We start from the raw sequence: 8,430 nt of genomic DNA on the forward strand, positions 1-8,430 counted from the left end.
TGGCTCAGGCCTGGTCCCAGAGGTCAGAGGTCGCTTGTTCAGGCCTGCTCTGGCAATAATGCTGGCTTAAGCCTGCTCCAGCAGAGATAGTTGGTTCAAGACCGCTCTAGCAGAGGTTGCTAGCTCAGGCATGGAGGTTGCTCTCATGGGCCTGGTCCTTTGTAGGTCTCCTGCTTGGGTCTGCTTCAGCGTAGGTTGGCTCAGGCCTGTTCTGCCATAGGTTGCTGACTCAGGCCTGCTTCAGTAGAGGTAACTAGCTCAAATCTGGTCCTGCAGAACTTGCTCACTAGGAACTACTCTGGCGGAGGTCGCTCAAAATCATGGTTTTTAAATCTCATCTACTGGCCAGGTGGTGGTGGCACACGCCTTTAGTCCCAGCACTTGGGAGGCAGAGGCAGGCGGATCTCTGTGAGTTCGAGGCCAGCTTGGTCTACAAGAGCTAGTTCCAGGACAAGCTCCAAAGCTACAGATAAACCCTGCCTTGAAAAACAACAACAAAAAAAATCTCATCTACTGACACCGTCATTAGCACAAGTGGCAGGAAAGAACATAACTTGTTCTCGCTAGCTCTCTTACCTTCACCCTCGCAGCTTGCCTTCCTACCTCTTTCCTTTACAAATGTCTATCCTCTGCCCTAAGTGGTGTCTGCAGAAACATTCACCCTAGTCATCAGGCAGTCCTCTTCTATGAGTTCAGCTGATGACAGCTGCCAACAAAATTGCTCCCAGGACAGGATATGGTCAGGCTCTTTTTGTCTGACTCAATTTGAAGTCAGTGGCCTTCTCTGCAGAAACATTCACCGTAGTCATCAGGCAGTCCTCTTCTATGAGTTCAAGTGATGACAGCTGCCAACAAAATTGCTCCCAAGACAGGATATGGTCAGGCTCTTTTTGTCTGACTCAATTTGAAGTCAGTGGCCTCAACCTCATCACTACACAGATCATGGTTACTGCACAGGTACCATATGTGATCTCCGGGCAGTGTGCAAGTTCACACTGGATCCCTCTGCTCAAATCTGTCAGAATTCTTTACGCATTCACTTAGCCAAATGGTCAGAAGCATACTGCCTAAGCATCCCTCAAGTGGGAATGGGCTGCTACAGTAAGTTGGTTACACCATAAATTCTCTAAGACACAAGTAACACCACTCTCTCAAGGCAACCCTCAGGCTATCACAAATTTATGCCAAGTTCCCCACACTCCAGATTCAAATGGGAAACATGGAAAGGAAGAAAATATGTTCTCAGCATTCTTTCCCTTAAAGCTCATTAATACATTCTAGACACATCATAGTCAAGGCAAATATCCATCCAGAGAAGATTCTATCCTCCCCCTCTCTGTGTGTTTAAATCCTCAAATACCTAACAAAATTCTCTTAGTTTACTCCTCAGACTTTACTGTGAACAAAGAAGGGGGCTGGCCACCACTATACTAACTGCACAAATGCCAAAAGACAACATCTCTTCAGCCCATCTTTTAGCCCTCGTTGTAAGGAAGCAAGAGAAATGGAGGGGTATGGTTGGAGTGTGGTATTCCAGGAATGTCAGTGCCTAGAAAATCATGTAGTAACATGGCTGAAACTAGAGTAAGTATACCTTCCAACAGGAAAAATAAATCAGGTCAACAATCCTGAGTAAAATAAAAATACCTTTGACTACTATACTGCACCTCTCATGAGATTACATAATACAGGTGTTATCAACTGCTATTAAATATGGACACCAAACTGAGCTGTGATTACTCAGTCAAGGAACAAAACTCACCAATGGAACATTTGGTGCTTTAACAAAACACAGGTTAAATCACCTGAAAAATAAGAGGATGCTTCTAGCTAGTTAGAAGCACTGGCTGTTTGTCCAGAGAACAGGGATTCAATTCCCAGCACCCACATGGCAGCTTACAAGTGTCTCAATCACCAGTCCCTGGGGATCAGATGCCCTTTTCTGGGCTCTGCAGGCACCAGGCACCCATATACATGTAGGCAAAACATCCATAAACACAAAAATAATTAAAAAGTAAAACACCAGGGAAATGTCTGAGTTTTGTATCTTACAAATACAGTAATGAAATGGAAAATTAAATCACAGAGCCTTGATAATGATAAAAGAGAAAAAACAAAAAGAGAATAAAAATTATAACAAGGTATATACTTAAAGTAATGACCAAATTGTATCTATTTACGTTAAGAAGTAGGAAGTCCCAGTAGGAAGAAGGGTACAAGACAAAGTGAGCATAGCTTTAAGTCACCAGATTTTATTAGCATCTTGTCATAGTACAACCATCACTTCAATTTTCTCAAGCCCCTTTTCACTCTTAATCCACAAGTTACATAGTAAATCTTTGTAGCTATTAAACTCGCACTCTGGATAAAGAAAGTGTCAGAACCAGAAATAAAAGAGTGTTCCTCAAACACAGCAAAGCTAGAGGGAGATGACGATGCTTCACTAATCTCAAGAGCTGTGGCTGCAACTGCTCAATTTCCCTCCTCTACAGAAGGCATTTCACAACAAATCTGATTCCTTCAGTCAGACATTTGCTACTTTGAATGACAAAAATCAGAGTTCTGGGGATGACCTGGAAATTATGCAGGCTCCTCTGCTCACTTTTAGACTCATGCATTCACTTGATAGAAGAAACTGAACCCCAAACCAAATATCGTAATGTGTTCTACCACAATATGTTGACTGGGTACACTCAAATGATATGATTTTAATTTAAAATATTTTTTTCTTGGGTCAACAGGATGAGTGAGCAACTTAAGGCACTTGCTATCTCTCTTAAGATATTGATCCCCAGACTCATACAGTAAAAGGAGAGAATCAGCTCCCACAAGTTGTCTTGTCTACCACACATTTATCATGCATGGTACATATGCACACAAAAATTAGCTTTTAAAATAGAGTGTTTTTCTTAAACAACAATAAGTTTTACACAATGATAACAATACTAATTGTAACCACCATACTACAATGATGAGCAATAGTGGAATTAGTGGAATAATCGTACTTCTGATGAACCATATTTTCAAGCTAGGACAAAACTTATCTTAGCTATTGCCAATCAAAAAGGAAGCACAATGCTGTCTCAACTTGTAACTTTTCTTTGACTTTTCATGTATCACAAAGGCTAAATAATAAATCATGGTTACCATTAAAACCACAGTTACTTGAAAAATATAAATTTAGTTATTTTTTTAATAATTCTATGCAAATGTACCATTGATTTTTCTTAATATTTTACTAAATAAAATTAACATAGTATAAAGCTTGCATTTACTAAATAAAAGGCCAGCAGGCTGGCTGGTGAGTTTCCTGAACAGACTATGCTACATAACTGTTTAAAGTCTTACAATCACAAGGTTCCCTAAAATCAGAAAACACCTTATAGTGACATCCCAATGTCACCCAGGATTGTTGATGGCTAGCAATCAGTCTCTTCTGTAAGCAGAATGAATTAGAAGCATGTCAATTATTTCGGCAAAAAGGGAGCAATTTCTAACTAAAGCATTTAGTTGGAATCAAACATTGAACCACACACAAATAAAAAGAAATAAAATCTCTCCATCACCACCAACAGTAACCAAAGAAAATGCAGATACGACTTTTGAAATCCTGTTGATGTGTCTGTGTGTTTTCTAGAGTGTTCGTGTGTATGTGTGTGTGTGTGTGTGTGTGTGTGTGTATGTACATGCATACTATCTTCCCTAGGACTGTGAGTTAAGACAGTTTTCCACTAAATATTTCAAAGAATATGAGAGGACATATATTACATAACATAAAACATTAAAAATTTTTAAACATAAAAAACAAGAAAGCCTCAAGCATGTGTCAGTCAATCTTAGTTAAAGGCCAAAAGAATAATTCTCATTACAGGTAATAAAGTAAAAATTATACAATTAAAACTCAAAAAAGTGAGGTTAGCAATCAGAAGTAGGAAAACTTTGAAGCATCTGACTTTAGATGAAGGATGCAAAGCACGCCTTACCTTACATTCCACCACACTCTGATCCGATTCACAGGTCACATAGATCTCATCTACTGCCTGGCGAAAATTATCAAAAAGAAACGCCTGGGCCAACGGACAGCAGGAAAAGGACGGCGACAGCCACTCTGAGGAGATTCTGGTCCAGTGGGCGCAGTGAAGCAGGAAGAGAGGCGAGTGGTTCTTCCGTGATGGTGGCAGCAAACTGTGGGTGTGGGCGCGACTGAGCACTTGGGCCTGCGCGTTGCTTCGAGATGACGCCGTGTGTAGATGTCGCGGCCGCGGCAGTGCCCGACCCGCGGTCCCGGACATGGGGGCGGCTGGGCAGCGGCGCGGCCTGCTGTGCCCTGGCGCCCAGCGAGGCGGCCTTCGAGGCCTTGCTCGACGCTGTGGCTGAGGGGCCGCGGGCTCTGGGGCTCTGCTCGCTGGTGTACGAGGCGCCCTTCGATGCCCAGGCCGGCCTCTGTCAGGCCCGCTGCCGCTACCTGCAGCCATGCTGGATCGACTTCCCCAGCCAGGTCCTCGACGTGGGCTTCGTGGGCCGTTGGTGGATCCTGGAGAACCACACGCATGATTGCGACATGAACGAGACAAGTGTCTCCACCTGGCTGCACACCTCTGTGTCGTCGGGCCCCACCAGCTGCACTCTGAGGCCAACGAGAGGCTGTTCGAGGAGAAGTTCAAGCCCGTCCTGCTCACCGATGCCCAGGTGGGCCAGGCGCTGTGGGAAGAGCGGGTGTTGCAGAAGGAGAAAAAGGATAGACGGGCACTGAGCGAGGCCTATTCACTGGTGCAATCCCATGTTTCCAGATGAAACGCAAGGAGCCCCCGCGTCTCTAGGCTCAGGCAGACTGTTGGCCACGGATGATGCAGTGGATGAGATGGATGGAGATAAACCCCACTCATTGTGGTTTTGCGGGAAGCCCTTCTCGCACTGTTTTCTCCATTAGCTGAAGCTGATTGAAAGCCTTCCTGGTCTTGGAGATGGAGAAGAAAGGAAGGACTAGTCTTGGAGATGGAGCATATGACAGTATCATGTTTATAACCACCAGAACTATGAGTAAGGAGCCTGTATTGTGTAGCCTGCTGTACCTAGAAATTGTACTTCAGTGCTTGAGCGCTTGCTTAGCATAGTCTGGCTTCCATTCCCAGCACTGCAAAACAGAACAAAAATGAACTTTTGGTTTCTAGTTATTGTTTATTTGGTTGGTTTTTGAGGTCAGGATTCCCATATGGCCTAGACTGTCCCTGAATCCTGCCTAAGCTGCAGTCCACCACAGTGTACATACGTGGCCCATGCATAAGTTCTATTCATGGGGCTACAAAGACATCCTGATTGCCAGTGACTCCCAGCATGCTAAGACCATTCACACAGTCACATTTTTTTGAGTGTTTGTATGAATTTTTAAGGAAGATCTGGCTGTGTTGCCCAGCCTAGTCAAGAGTTCATGGGCAAAAGTGGTCTTTCCCGAAGCAGGATAGCTCAGTATTCAAGAGTACTGACAGCTCTTCCCTTCCAGAGAGCCTTGATCCACATCTCCCCATCCTCATAGGAGTTCACAAACATCTATAACTTCAGTTCAGAGAATCTGACCTTTCTCTTCTGGATTCCTCGGGCACTGGGCAGGCATGTGATGTACAGACGTGTGTGCAGACAAAACACGTACATTTAAAAAACGACCCTTCTAAATAGTCTTCCAAGGTTGAGACTACAATAATTTTCCATACATTTTTATACCCCAAGACAAAGGAGGAGAAAAAGGCAAAAGACTGCTTTAATGTGATACCAAGGACAACCAGAGCAGTTGCTTGCTTCCATGCTTTGAGACATCAAGATATTAATTTATGAGGAAAGCATTCTGTGGTTTCGGCAGTGAACCCACCCTAGACTAAGGATCCTGAAGGCAACCACTCCCTAGGTCAAACCTCTAATTCATAAGAAGTAGCAGAAAAAAGTTTGAATTCTCTGACCTTTGATGAGGGTGAAGAAGGATACAGCTCTATGGGCCATCTTAATGTCCAAAACACCAAGTAACCACTCCCTAGGTCAAGGAGTGCAGCGACAGTTATTATCAACAACTTGGACCAACCTCAAACTCTGACCTTCAGACAAGGTGGAATAGGCTCACAGTTTTTGGGCCTCCACACATCTTAAAGTTTTAAAACCCTAAAATAAAAATTTTAAATCACTTCCAAAACAAATACAGTCTAAGCTTGAACAGCTACAGCAAGCAGCAGAACCAGCACCACTCTGTACTTACGCCAGCCCCACATCTTACATACCAAGACTAATGGGTAGAATAACAATCAAAATAACAATTAAAAAGAATAGCAAATGAGAGACTAGACCAAAGACTAAAAATAGAGAAAAGACTTAAAAAATGAAAACTAGACTAGACCAAAGACTAAAAATAGAGAAAAGCTTAAAAAAAAAAAAAAAAAAAAAAAAAAAAAAAAAAAACCTTGGAGTTTCATTTAATGAAAAACAAGATTTTTAAAAGACAGATCATATTTTTATGCTCATGGAAGATTCTGATAGAAAATTTGTTATATGGGGGAAAGGGAATAAACATGCCCTATAAATCTATGATAACAAAAATAATGATCCCACCTATCAGAATACTCTGATCAGAGATGAATTCATGTCTCCGTTCCAGAACTTATAGCCTTTTATTTAATGTCTATGTTTCCATCCTTCACTCTTTAGGCCTTGTCCTGAAATTCCCAGAAACATCCACCTAACTAATTAAAGCTTCCGCAGGGACCTGTGTTATACTATGGTCTCTAGATTCTCAAAATTCTCTAATCTCTTCTCTATTTTCCCTCTGCTTCCCAATGATGGCGAAAACCTCCTCCATTTGTCTGAACTTCCTGCTATCCCTCAGATTACACAACCATAGCTTTAAACAAAAGCACCACAACTGACTCCAGGCCAAATGACCAAGTTTAAATAGATGCCTTACTTTCAGCTCCCTCAGATAATTTCTCTATTCCGCTGTAGAAAATCTTACAGGTATAGACATCATCACATAAAATTCCCTACTCTGTGTCCTATCTAATCAAGTCCTCATAAATGAGCTTCCAAGAACCAAAGCAGATGAGCTCAGTCCCAAGACTGCAGTAATACTAAACCTGAAACTTCAGATTGAATGCCCCTTTCTCCATGAGTATCACCATCACCAACTCAGTTCTGTTGTACTTAATACAGAAAGACGGAAAGAAAAAGCCACCAGTTTAAGGATTGTTTTTATTCTTTGTTGAGATATATATATATATATATATATATATATATATATATATATATATATATATTGGTTTTTAAGAAAGGGTTTCTCTGTGTAACAGTTTTTCCTTGTCCTGGAACTTGCTTTGTAGACCACATCGGTCTCAAACTCACAGAGATCCACCTGTGTCTGCTTCCCAAGTGCTAGGTTTAAAGGCGTGTGCCACCACCACATGGCTTCTTTATTCTAATATTTAACATGTAAAAATACTAATACTCCTCTTGTTACTGTCTGGAATAGTTTTTATATTATATTACTGATACTTTCTGTAACATCCTGAATTTGCTCCTTTCAGAAAAATTCAAAATCTGGTCATTTTTCACAACTTAATTCTTGTAAACGTGTGGGGAACATAATGCTTTTGCTCATTTTAGTATAAGCACCAGGGAATCCATGAGTATGAGATATGTAATCACTTTATAGATGTCTATTTCAACAGCATTCTTACTTGGGCACTTTTCTTACAGATCTCAACAGATTTTTGACTTGAAGTCATAGTGTGCCACCTAGTGCTACATAAAGATTTTACACAGGCTTGTTCAAATAAAGTTTCAAATAAAAGCAATAAACACCAGCATTAAGTTATATTCAAATCTTGTCCAATCCACTCTAAGAAATCTAGGTCCTAAGTCTAGGAAGCACAAAGGAAAAGCATTTTAAAAATCTGTATAAAATCTTGGGAACCCAGTCACCTAAATTATTTGTAAAACATATATGGCAACCCCAGTTACGACATAAAAACATCAGGTGTTTAATCACAGTCCTATGTTAACAATGTTTGTGTCTACTCAAAATTCATACTGGAATTCTAACTTCCAAAGTGACAGCAATAGGTAAATACTTTGGGAAGTAATTAAGACTCACAGTCTTCATATATGGGACTGAAACCCTTGTAAAAGAAGTTAAAGGAAGACTCTTGTCCCTCCTCATGTGGGGTACAGACGGTGTCATCCACAATATGAAAGCACACCATCACCAAACAGAATAAGCTAGTACTTTCTTCTTGAATTCCCAGCCAGAACTGTGAGAAAACAATCCCATGTTGTTCGTACACTTCTTAGTTTAAGGTATTTTGTTATAGCAGCCCAAAAGACTAACTTACAAAGGCAGCTCAAAGGATCAGGGAAAGAGGAGAAATGGGGCATTTGCTGCAGGCTTGCTATGCA

The 8,430-nt window shown here is 41.4% G+C and overlaps 1 pseudogene; it reads left to right on the forward strand.

The window, feature by feature from the left end:
- The first annotated feature begins 3,958 nt into the window (after positions 1-3,958).
- Positions 3,959-4,794, forward strand: LOC121438233 (annotated as a pseudogene).
- The last annotated feature ends 3,636 nt before the right edge of the window (positions 4,795-8,430 follow it).

This window comes from Microtus oregoni, unplaced genomic scaffold (genome assembly GCF_018167655.1).
Source record: "Microtus oregoni isolate MIOR12 unplaced genomic scaffold, Mior012 000055F_ref0000237, whole genome shotgun sequence".
In the NCBI taxonomy this organism is placed as follows: domain Eukaryota; kingdom Metazoa; phylum Chordata; class Mammalia; order Rodentia; family Cricetidae; genus Microtus; species Microtus oregoni.